We start from the raw sequence: 13,193 nt of genomic DNA on the forward strand, positions 1-13,193 counted from the left end.
CCCAGCCAAAGGCGGGGGGGGGGGGGGGCAGTAGGGGTGGCTGCAATCTGCACATGGAATTGGAGCCTGGGGCTAGTGAGCCCCCAGAATTTGGCCCCAGGCTCCATGGTTTGAATACATCTCTACTTATAAGCCACAGCAAGCAAGAAGATCTTTGGAAATAGCGCAGCAAGACAGACTTTTTAGCCAGTTGAGTTAACTCATCTGTTCCAAAACCATTAAAGTGCATAAGATACACCTCCATTTCTAGGAAAAATACTACAAGATAGTAAAAGAAATTCTTGCAACTCCTTCAAATTTATTCTACGTGGAGAGAGAGAGAGAAGCAAATGTCATCATGTGATAAAAACAGTGCACGAACCAGAAAGTCTGAACTAAATTCTCTCTCTGCCAGAATCTGCAAGTGCCCTTATGTGTCCACACATGACTAAGCAGCCTCTGTAGGGCCAGAGTCTGGTTTTTGAAAAATCGCCAGGATATATGCCATTAAAATTTCCATATGGCCAGAACTTCATCCTGAAAGCATTTCTGCTTTCCAGCATATGGAACACAACCAGCCTTTGTGGTTTTAAACCACTGACAACAACACATTTTGCATTTAGGAAAAACACAGCATAAAACATAACACCGACTGGCAAGCTGTGTTCACTTAAGCTTTTTTTTAAAAACGTCCTAATACAGTGTAGTCCTCAGTTAGATGGAGAGACAACCACACTCATACTCCTCTCTGATTGTTTCACAAAAAAGCCTACAAATCCAATCACTAACTGGACAAATCTTTCACATTTCAGAAAAGGGCTGGAGCAGATACCAAAGACTCAGAGAGTATTCAGGATTTATTATATAAACAGACTCTAAAAATTATTCAACTCGCTCAGTGAGGCAGCAAACTTTCCAGCACATACTATCCCCCCAAGGGAGGAATCTGAAATATGCAACAACTACTCGGAGGAGCATTACTGCATTCATCAAGTAGCATTGTAACATCCTCGGCATCCCAAGATGCCAGTTCAAGTTCCAGAGGTCAGAACAGGATAGCTGAGGCATCACCCAAGAAAGGTGGAAGAGACAGAGCATTTTCTAAACCTTTCTGCACCTTGAAACAAATTAAAAGTAGTAATCGAATTTTAACATCTACAGCCTTTTTGAAATGAAGTGTCAGAACAGAGACAGTTGCATTATGGGGCTAGGTAAAGACAACAAAATCAAAAGGCTAAAAAAGGTTTTGATCATACACTTAAAAAAATACCAGCAATACCAGTGTATGGCTTCTAAGTTTAAAAAAAAAAAAAACCCAACCCAAAACCCCAATAGCCAAGCCTTAGACTTAACTTTACAAACCACACATCACCACTGACTTATAAAAAGTCACCTCTTAGATACTGGGCTTCCAACAGCCAGCACCTACTGAGTTGCCTAATGGCAGCAGGTGACAATTCTGAGCAAGGACATGCACAATCTTACCAGAAATAGCACCAAATCTTTACACAGTCCCCATCTGCTCTGTGCATAATTTTCATTACGCAATCACCACGATACACAAAACAGTTAAATCATATGATACCTGCTAGAGAGAGGGGAAAGGCTGAAGCCTATCCCACTGGGAATTGAACATTTGATTCTGGGCGACCTAGGTACTTCAAAACAGATGTTTAGGTGATTACATTATTTTAGCTGTTATCACAGATTAAAACCCACAGGAAAGCAAGCAATGTAGCAAAGGTTAAGTAACACTTATCCTTACATATAAAACAGCATGAATGGCCTTGCAGTTTCAGAAGCAGGATAAAAACAACAACAAAAAATGTTCTAGATGCAAATACTTCATCAGCAACAGGAGGGATCAGGCAGTACTCTCTGCTGGGGCTATTTAGGACGGAATTCAGAGGAAAAGAACTAAAAGATTCAGGAATGTAAAAGAAACTCTTATGATCAGGAGCATACAGAAGTGAAAGTGGCTTCCTGACCTTTCAAGAAGGTTTAAAAAGGTTGACTAAAAATCCACAACCACTGCCATTACATAGATAGCATGACTGGCAAACCACTTATGTCACCTCAGAAGTCTGGTTACTCATTCTGAAGTGTTTTTAAAAAGATACTTAACATTCGCTAAAGACTCTGGAGCATATGAATAAGAAATCTTTTTAAAAGTGTATGTGCCCCCTCTCCTTTCTCCCCTTTAAATTTAGTAAGTCACAAAAATAGAACGTTATTACCCCTATGATTTTGTTTCACAACAGGATTAAATGGGACATTTTGCTGAATGGACCACTATCTTACAAGCAGGGCATATACACTTTTCTGGTGACAAAGGTCGATGACACAATCAAAGGCAATATGAAAATATAGAAGATTTCTCTCTCACTCCTCAAACAGGTAGCTGCCTTTTTCACACAGCTCTCCTACATCAGCCTTATTTAGGTCAATACTTAAATATTCAGTAGCACTCATTATTAACAATTTGAAAATATAGCCAGAAAGAGCCCCCCCAGCTGCTGGGCAATCAAAACAAAGGTGGCTCACCTAAAAGTAGTTTCCAGGTCTAAGTAGTGACAATATTTCACTCTGTCAAAGCACTTTGCAAAAGGAGTCCATAATGAATAAGATAACAACTGGCTAGCATCTAGCTCCCCATTCCCTGGACTCCTTCAGTCTCAGTGATGCAGTCACTTTTCCCAGCCTTTTACCCTTAGCTTTAACAAACTGCAGAGGATGCACCTTCAGAAAAGGAGGCAAAAATCTGATTCTTAAGGGCTTATTAAGAGTCTCATACTACACAACGGAAAATGATAAACAGAGCACTAGTTTGCCCAATTCTGACACCTGCCAACCCAAGACCACAGCATTTTAGAAAGCAGATACAAATAAGCTGCAGTTTTAAAGTGCAGTACACCATGAAAGCCCAGTTCTGCTCAACCAATGTCACACAAAATGCTGTCCCTAGCTTAATAGCATGGTGGAGATATATAGCCACTGTTTCAAGAGATGCTCAGGACCAAAAATGTTTATTTATATATTTGTACCTGGGTAGCCTTGTTTGCTAAAAAGGAAACTGCTTGCCTGTGCTTCTTAGCAATAAAATTTCAGCTGTATAAATCAGTACTTTTTTTTTTTAAAAAAAAGCTTCAGTCTTCAACAGTGTAGGTGTTCTTTCAGTGTGTATCAGGACTCAGTGAACACATTCCTAAACTGCTTTAAATATGACTTCCTACATTTCTATATTACTCTTATAAGCTAGACCTCCCCTGGTCCTTCTGAATAGATCTTGAAGTTTCTCATACAAGCTGTTTTTAGAGATGAAACAGAAATGAAAAAAAAAAACCAAACAGAACATGTTATTGTCTGCCCCCTTCCCCTCTAAAAGAAATGTTTTAGTAAGAAGTGTAAGAGGGACAGAAGGGAAACAAATTTAGAAGTTAGTCAATTTTTGAGATATTGCAGGGTGGGGGGGTTGTTTTATTTTACACATTTCCTTGGCAAAAAGGTATGTCCAACTACATTTGCTAAATTAAAAAGGGGACCTAATTGCCATGCTATAAATAAAATGCAAGTCCACAGAATCCACTCTATAGACACATACCATACCGGCTAAAAGCACCCAAGAATGTATTTACTGGAAGGCAGTTGTTATCTCTTTCCCCTACCTGTCTCCCCTTTAAAGAAAAAAAAAAGCACTTGCTCCCCACAGTGAAGCACTCTGAAAAGCCCTCTGACTTGTTAATAGGATACATCATCATAGCAATAACTAGTGTTGTCTTTGTAGAATCAATTGTCCATTTAGCAGCACACACACTGAGGGGACAACAACAGGAATTACTGTGTTGTTCTTATAATTTCCATTTGAGTCAACAGTAATAATATGCATCATGAATCCAATCCTGTAGTCTTTCCATGTGTGTAAATCTCACTAAAACCAACAGAAATCACACAGGATGCCTCCAACCCAACTTCAGTGTTTAATTACTCTCTTTTTAACTGAGGTAAAAAGAAAGTAACCCAACACAAAAGTAATTTTATATTTAGAGTTAACTAGTATTTTTTGCTGGACTCAAAATCTCAGGTGTCTGATACAGAGAGATCAGATAAAAGCCATTTAGTGCAAGGTGATTCACAAATGTTTTCACTGCAGCAACAGCTCCTCATACTATGATCCTGACATAAGCATAGACTTAACCTAGTTGGGACCGGCCAGTACGTAAATGAGAGATCTTTAAGAAACATCAGCTGCTGGAAAATGTATAACACTTCTTCCCTTGGACAATGCCTCACAGCTCTTAGCACAGTGACTCTCAACCAGGGTAACAAGGAACATTGGGGTACCATGACATCCTTTGAAGAGTGATACACGATGAGAGGAAATAAGCAGATAAGTTAGCCTCAAGCTTGTTCCTGCCTGGTCAATCTACTACTCCTTAACTTTCTTGCAGAGAGGCTGTGCTGTGAATACCACAATTTATAAAGTAGCTTTTGAAACTGGGGGCATTTCACAAAAGTTATGGAGAGGGCCTTGAGTCCAATGAGGTTGAGAACCACTGTCCAGACATAACAGTTTTAAAAACTACTCTCCTGAAACCGTATACACAACATTCAAGAAAGCAGGGGATTCAAAACTGAATCATTTCATAGATCTCAAATGGAGATGCAGTGGCTGGGGAACATGCACCTGGGTAAAGACAGAGAAAACTCAACCTCTGGAATTAAACTATGAAATTTGTGTAACCAGTGTTATGGAAAAGATAATGACAAGGATTTACAACAGCTAACAGGAACGTAATAAGTGCCAGCTATGGTGTCTCTCAACTCAACTCTGCTGGAAACTCCCTTTAAAAACGTGGCCCAGGTGAAGCAAATGATGTGTAGGCAATTGGTCTGCAATGAAGTAGTTGTACTCCCTCCAGACATAAAACCCATAATATAAACAACATGCTGCAGCATCCTACCAGCAAAGGTAGGAAGGGGTTGAAACATACTTTACGACCTATCAGCTCAGAGGAATGTAGCTGCTAAATTTTTTGTGGATATGAGTCAGGAATGGATCCTCAACCATTTGCTGAATGTTTATCAGCATTTGCTGTGTGCCCAAAAAAGAACAGAAGTTGCAAAATGTGAACCCACAGCTCCAGCAGATGCTGGCATAGAAGAAAAAAAAAAAAAAAAAAATGTATACAAGGGTGAACACACGCTCCCAAAAGTTTTCTTGGATTTGTTCCAGTGAATTTCTGTCCACTAAGAGCAGCAGAACAATTTAATAGACTTTCTGGTTAGTAACAGGAAAAATGTTCTCTTGATCTAAATAAGGTATATGCTAGATGATTGCAGTACAGCCTAAAATTTATAAAGGGGGAACACTTGTACATTAAATTCTCAGCTCACCATCTATCAGTATCAAAGGAAGAGACATTGTAGGGTTTTGAAGAAACATATCAAGGCAAAAAATATTGAACCTTTAGATACTTTTTGTTACGGGTGCACCAATAAAGAATTTTTTGGCCAATACTGATAGCCAATATTTAACTGGCCACATCAGCAAATACCAACCCATCCAATTGCCCATATGCAGCCTGGCAGCTTCAAGAGCAGTGTCGGGACAGTAAATTGGGGGGGGGGAATCTAGGGAGGGAGACTGAAAGCCCCCATGTTAAGAGAGGGAGTGGTGCTGAGCAGTCACTGGACAGTCACAGGAGGCTTGTCCAGGGGGCAGGCGTGCAGGGGGGTGCCCCCTAGATTTGTGCATGCAGCAAGGGCAGGCTGGGGCCAGGGGCTGCACCAGCCTCTTCCTGGCGGTGAGGGGTTGGGCCGGAGCTGCACTTGGTGTGGATGGCAGTCACGTCCTGGACCGTTCTAACACATATCTAAGTTTACTACAAGCTGTCAGAACCAAATTTGATAACAGTCCTGGTTAACACAGGGTTAAGTACTGACACGCACAGACAAGCAACGGAAAACCCCCAGAGAGCTGACAAGCACGCCCAGCAGGTGCCCCCTGTGCAACCTCTGGCTTGTCAATCATGCCTGAGCCATGAGGTAACTTAACTTGTTACCATGCGCATGCCTAGTTCTGCCTGAAGAATGATGTAATCTGACCAGAAAGTTCCATGAGGAGAATCACTTGATTGGCCACCTAAAACCATATAAAAGGCTTGTAAGTTTCCGCCCAGAGGGGAGACCAGACAACCTGAGAGCAGAGACTGTCTCTCAGGAGAGCCTTTCAGGCCTAGAGCCCTGGTTCGCCTGCCAGAGCTCCGCTGGTCTCTCTGCACTGTGGCTTTATAGCCTATCTTCACCTGACCGACCTTCGTCTTCGTGTTGATCAACCGTTACCGAACCTTGCTCCGACATCGACTATGTATACAGCTTTATCCTCAACATTGCCGTTACTGACCCAACTTCGCTTCCGGTTCCTCTTCGTTCTTCTTGTCGACTGTTCTTCTCCAACTGAAAATGAGTTACAGTTGTTCCCTTTGTATGAGCTGTCGACCAGTTCTGGGACTATCAAGTCAGGCAGCCGCACCTAGCCTCCAGGCTAGAAAGCAAGGGCTTGGCTCAGGAACCCCGTGAACCGACAGACCCCCTTGTCGTTATATCACTGTAACTGAACAAGCAAGCTTTCCGCCTATGCTACATCAGTGGCGTAAGTAAATAAAATCTAATCCGTTTGAAACTGCACATGTCCCGAACCGCTCTGACTCCTCGCCGCTACTCCCACCTGATCCGATCCGTACCCTGGCCCACCGTGACCTTGGGGCCCGTCCCCAACACAAGCCAATTCCCAAAAGCAAAACTCTAAATACCATTTTCTAGCCATCAGGTGATACCTTGGAAGCTGTAGCAAGTTTCCACATACAGAAACTTAAAAGAGGATACTAACAAGTTATGGACAGGGGAAAAATCTGCTCTACTGGAGAAATCTGTAGCTTTTGATCTGTGTTATGCATCTACCATGACACTTTTGCCTCTTCAGATAATATGCTGGTACCTTGCTAACAACATCTGAAAGGAAACAAATACATTTACATAGTAGTTTGCCTGTGATCTAGCTTAGGGGTGCCAATCCAAAACCAAACCTAAAAGGACAGTTGTTTTAAACATAAAACAAATGCATCTCAGACCATGTCTAGATAGCAAACTTACTGTCACTAACGGTACAGGAAACCGTCGCTATTAGTGGGTTCGGCATTCGTGGTTTCAAATATCCGTGAATGCTGAACTCACGTCTTAAATACACTTAAAGGAGCTCCGCACATGCTGCTGCTGGGCTCCCACCACTACCAGCGCAGCCACACCTACCCCCTTATTCATGGATTGCGCCATTCACAGAGGATACGAGAATGTATCCCCTGCTAATGGCAAGGGTCTCCTGTAGTGTCCTTGAGCATGCTGTGCAGTTTCAGAAGGACTGTCTCCCAAAAGTCAGGACACTGCAGCTGTCAGAGGAAGACTAATTAACACAGCTGAGTGACAGTGCCAGTCAGCATAGCCAGAGCTACAGACATGGTTATACCCACTTCCATTTTAGGAGCCATTCAGCAGCTATCTACCACCAGGGATGGTAATTTTTTCATATAGATATAGCCTTGGGCAGAAGAATTTCCACTGAAAATAAAACAGAAGCTGTACAGAACTGGCCAGCTCCTTAGTCCAGGGGTTGCAACCTAAAGCCCACAGACCATATATGGGAACTTGGCAGCAATTTGGCAGGAGAAGGGAATGGATGGGCAGGAGACAAAAAAAAAAAAAAAAGCATTCTCCAGAACATACTGCATTAAAATCACCACTCCCAAAAGGTCTCTAACCTTACCCTAGATCAGTGTCACGGAGCGGGACCTAGGGGCAGCCGTGATCCCTCTAGCGCCCCCTGCCGTGCCAAGTAGACGTTCCAACACCCTCTATCTCGCCTGCCACATCTTGGTTTTATGAAGTTCAGTAATGGAGGCTGCCTTCTCTCCTCCTGGACACGGTGCTATGACTATTTGGGCTCCTACTCTGGACAGGATGACCTGGTACACCCCCAGCCTTATTGGCTATGTGTGCCTCCTACCTCCCCTTTAGCACGCCCAAAGCCTTGCAGCTGTCCCAGATGATGTCGAGTCACTCTCTCCTTCTGCGCCTTGCCTGGCACCCCTGGGCTTGTCACACAACCAGCGCCCCTTCTTGGCGCTCCTGGGCTTGTCACTCAACCGGCGCCCCTTCTCTGGCACCCCTGGGCTTGTCACGCAACCGGCACCCCTCTATTTTATAGCCCTCTTGGGCTTACTAAGGTGTTCTTCCCCACCGGGCTCGGCAGCCTAAGCTGCGCCTGGCCCCTCTGGGTTCTTGTCAATAATAAGTGTCCAACCAGGCTCAGGCGGCCTAAGCCTTACCTGGCCCCTCTGGCCCCTCAGGGTCCCTGTCAGTAATAGATATCCAGCTGGGCTCAGGCGGCCTAAGCCTTACCTGGCACCTTTGGCCCCTCGGGGTTCCCCCTACAGTGGAGCCCCTCCGGGACTCTTTCCCGTCCGTACCCCTCTTGGGGTGACTGTCATGAATACGTGCCCCCTCCTGGGGCTTTTTCTATACATGCCCTCTCCTGGGATTATCCCTAGCACACACCCGTTCCTGCGGCTTCATTCCGCTTTCTCCGGGCTCTCTATACTAACAGAATCGCCCTCGCTGGGCTCGTTTCCCTAATAGCACCCACCCTGGGCTTCCACTCGTGTGGCCCCCCCCCCCACTCGGGGCTGAACCCGAGCCCCCCACAGGCTTCGCACTGGTGCTCCGTAAGTGGGGCTCAGACGGCCGAAGCCATGCCTGGCCCCCTGACCCTTTGTCGGGATCCTGCGCCCTGCTTCGGCCTCTCAACTACTGCCCATACCGGGCTACCCGCTGCGCCACCTCAGCGCTGAATAGCCGTGCCTTTCCAGGCACCACCCACATGTGCCCACACAGGACACCAGGAACCCCCAATCTACTGGGGAGCTCCTGTGAGGCCTCCTCACACCCCTACAGCCTCACCCAGTCCTCCGGTCTATTTACACAACTAACATAACAGAACCATAAGCCAAACGGCTGTAACAGAACAATAAGCCTACCGGCTATAACACACGCTCCGGTCCCACAGGCTTCTCCTACCCAGCCTCCCGGTCAGGGTTCTCCCTACCCTGAAACATGATGCAGCTGCTTGGTCTATCAGTCTGCTCGACCCAGCTCGACTCCGCTGCAGAGCTCTTGCTCCTCCAGCAGCCAGAAGGTAACTAGTAGCTAGGCTCCGGCCTGGGCTGTTTATAAAGGCCAGGCCCTGCCCCTTTCTGGCCATGTGACCTGCTCCGGTTGCCCCGGCAACCAGCACTTGAGCTGCCCTGGCAATTAGCAGATGCCCTAATTCCTACTTAGGAACGGGGCACCCAAGTGCCCCCGTGACAATCAGCAGTGCTCAACCTACAGCCCACTGGCCATATTTGACCCACACAACCATGCCACACAGCCTGTGCGGCTCCCCAGGGGGCCAGAAACATAAAGGCTAGGAAGTGGTAGCAGATTAAGTGCGGCAGCAATTACACTGCCACTGCTCTCTGCTGTCAAATTTCTGGGCTCTTAAGGAGCCCCAGTAACAGAACTGGAATGGGGCACAAAATTAGCACTGTTATCAATATGGCAGCTGCTGGCACTGCCCCATATGCTGCGGCTCTCCCAGGTGTGCAGCTGACCTACTATGCTTCTGCGGAGCCCCATGTGTCCACTCATTCAGCCCATAAGGCCAGATGGGTTGAGCACCATTACTCTAGACAGTGTGCCGAGCCCTGGAAAACATCCATGCAGGATAAGAGCACTGCAGAGCTTGGGAGAAAACAGGAAACCGTTTCTTTGGTCAAACTACGTTTCATCAGTTTTCGAGTTGAAAGACTCCCATGACCGAGCAATACCTTAACAGTTACTCCCTGTGCTACGGTGGCAAGACACTGACAATGTCCTCATCCCTGCTTTGCCTATGGCAAGTTAGGATGTTTTTCATGTTTTGGACATTGTCCTTTGCAGATGTTTGTAAGAGGGCTGTTTGTGAAGTTTAAAAATACGTTAGTAACCACTTGTCTAGAATGGTTGGTCAGAGGCAATCCTGCCTTGAGCAGGGAGTTGGACTACATGACCTACTGAGGCCCTTCCAGCCCTATTTATCTACAACTGCTCCTACCTTGGCCTATCCATGTTTCAAAATCCCTTCCATATCAGAAAAAAGTGTCCAGGTGAACTGATGGAAATATTGGCAGAGGAACACAAGGAGATTTCTATTTGTTTTAACTAAGTGACTAAGTCCTCTGTCAAGGAGAACTCTTGTCTATGGTTAATTCTATAGAAGAACACCACCACTTCTATGGAAGGAAGTTTGTGGTCAGGCAGGAAAGGCATCCCTGCAATAATTCTTCCTCTTCATGGATCCAGTGGGACAACTCAGAAAAAGTCAGCATTCTTATTTTGGTTGCATAAATCTGGGCACAAGTACCTCAATGTTCATGCCTTATTCACATGGCCTTGTTGAAAGGCTCATTACAAATACTACCTCCCTACACAGCACACCCAGGAACTGGTGCTCATGGCATGTGCACAGTTGGAAAGAGATGGCGGCTTCCTTTCTTCAAAGTGTTCCTAATTTATCTAAAGTAACAATAGACCTGGGGTTACAGACACGGACTTCAAAACACGAAAGGCTTCCAGAAAAGGGAGAGACGCAGAGTGGAATCCTGCTATCAGAATAGGGTGCAACTTGAAAAATCATTTGGGGGAAACAGACAACTTGGAATGCCATAATCCATCACAGCATTGCAGCAAAAGGTTTAGGAGCACAGTGAAAAAACTTGGAATTTAAAGATGAAGTGTTTTGCATACTAGATGGGACAATGAAAGCAGACCTGAAGGAAGCAACAGCACCTTCTTTCCCTCAATTCATTTGGAGTGTACCTATAAAAGGCACACAAGGAACCTGCAAGCTCACTTACTATGGATGCAAGCATGCAAGTGGAAGAAGAGAGCATTCAACATTTGCATAGGACTGAGGCCTTGAAACCAACAATGAGTTTCAAAACATTTTTCTTCCAAGTAAGAACAAAGGCTAATATTTACAATAGGCATAGTATGTTCCAATTTTAATATTAATAGTGTTATAGAGAATGAGAGAACCAATTATCCTAACAAAATTTGATTAATTGAAAATGTTCCAATTACAAGATAAAGAGAAGTCAATGTATAATAAAAATAAGATCTCCTTGAGAAGATTTGTGTGTTCTTGCATATTAAAAATAATGTAAACGTAGCCTTTTCAAGGTCATCTAGGATAAAGAAGAATCAAGGGTTAATTGCTTATGGCTTTAGTTCTTAAGACAAAAATAGTAGATTTGAAAGGAAGGGGAAAGAAAAAGTATATTGCAATTTATACTTTGCATAAACTGGTACAGATCAGCATTTTAACAGGAAAATATATCCCACAGGCAGCAACTGAACTAGCCCAATAGGCAAGAAAAAGTTAAAATCCAATCCAAGTCAACAGAGCACAAGTTCCTTCCTTACAATGGCAGCTCACTAACTTGTGAATTAAGTATGTGGCCCCATTCCAGGTTCTCAACTAAAAGAAGTCCACATCACAAGAGCAACTGGCACCTTCGCTAACAATCTCAAACACCAAGTGAATAGCTCTAAAAGCTAAAAATCACTAAATTCCACTCTCTAAGGGCTGAGGTACATTGGTGGGAAGGGAACTACAAGAAAGCCTGTTTAGATATGAAACCCAATTTAGATACCAAAGATTTCATTCAGTGGCACCTTCCATCAGTGCTACAAAACATCCTCCTAAATTGGATGACCATCTGTGTTTCACTAGGTATTTAAGTACCATTCTTAGTGCTGTCCCAGTGATAGTATTCTCCCATTTCTGACTTGGATTGGTCCTTCTAAACATGGACCTGACAACTAGTTTTACTTGGGGCATTTCAAAGATTTGAATGCACTTTAATGATGTCCCTGGTTTCTACCTTCATTCCCCAGAATAAAGGCTGGCTTGCAACATAATTTTAAGATCAAGTCCTTGGGCCTCATTCTTGAAACCTGCTGCTGCTTGTCAATGTTTGGAACTTCTCCCCTGTACCTTCTCAAATTATATAAAATAAAATATGCACATACAAATGTTTAACATATAAGATATTCTATTCCAACTCAAAATAAATGCTAAGGAGGACAGCAGCAAATACTGAAAAAGGGAGAAGAAAACTCTAAGCATAATATTTTGCTGTATATTCTCAGTCGCTATGGGGAGAAAATGAGACACACCAAGGAAAGTTGTGAAAGAGGCCAAGGAAGTGGACATATCAACCACAAAGATAACATATTTGCTGCAAAGGCGTGAAGATAAGAGAACTTCATCAAAAGATCCCATTTTATAAACAAGAAACAACAGGAGTTCCATGACTTGAGGGATCAACAGGTATTTTTAAAGAAAGGGGTTTTTTTGTATACAATTAATTTACACGCTGGATGTGTTATACTGTTATGTGCTGTGACTAGAGTTCCTGAAAGATTTAAGCATCATTTGCTAAAAATGGCAAATGAGTCACTATCATCAGATGAAAAAGTTAGTTAAAAAAAAGGGAAGTAGACTGCAAAGTTAGAACACTGAAAGTTAAGAAAACATTCATCTGCCTTAAGTCTACTCTCTGGGCACCTAACAAATCCAATGAACAAAAGTAGAGCATATACAGAAACTGCTCCTACAGAGTTTGTGACTAAACAGTTGAGACTGGTTTCAATGCTTCTGCCTAAAGAAAAAAAAAGTGGAGGCAAGTCCAGTGGGCAGAGTGAGGAGGGAGCTTGGCACTCTCCCTGGCTCTTCACTTCCACCACCAGAGCAGCTCCAACAGCCTCTAGCTCCTGCGTGGCTTTGACAGGCTGTCAAAATTTCACCAGTAACACAAGCAAAGCTAAAAAAACCCCAACCTCCAGCAGTTTCTCACTCAAAGTCTAAGGAGATCTAAGGAGATTGCAGAGGGATCTGGATAGGTTACAGGGGTGGGCTAACAGGAACAGGATGCGTTTTAATACGGACAAGTGCAGGGTGCTGCACTTGGGCAGTAGGAACCAGCAGCACACTTACACAATGGGGAACTCCCTACTCGAGAGCACGGAGGCAGAAAGAGATCTTGGAGTCATTATTGACTCCAAGATGAACATGGGCC

General features: G+C 44.1%; 1 protein-coding gene across 1 annotated transcript in view; it reads right to left on the bottom strand.

Annotated features, from left to right (window-relative positions):
• LPGAT1 (lysophosphatidylglycerol acyltransferase 1) overlaps nt 1–13,193 on the bottom strand; it is a 131,502-nt gene that overhangs the window by 103,736 nt on the left and 14,573 nt on the right. The window lies entirely within an intron of this gene.

The sequence above is a fragment of the Gavialis gangeticus genome, unplaced genomic scaffold, assembly GCF_001723915.1.
Source record: "Gavialis gangeticus isolate Ggan-Ray unplaced genomic scaffold, GavGan_comp1, whole genome shotgun sequence".
In the NCBI taxonomy this organism is placed as follows: domain Eukaryota; kingdom Metazoa; phylum Chordata; order Crocodylia; family Gavialidae; genus Gavialis; species Gavialis gangeticus.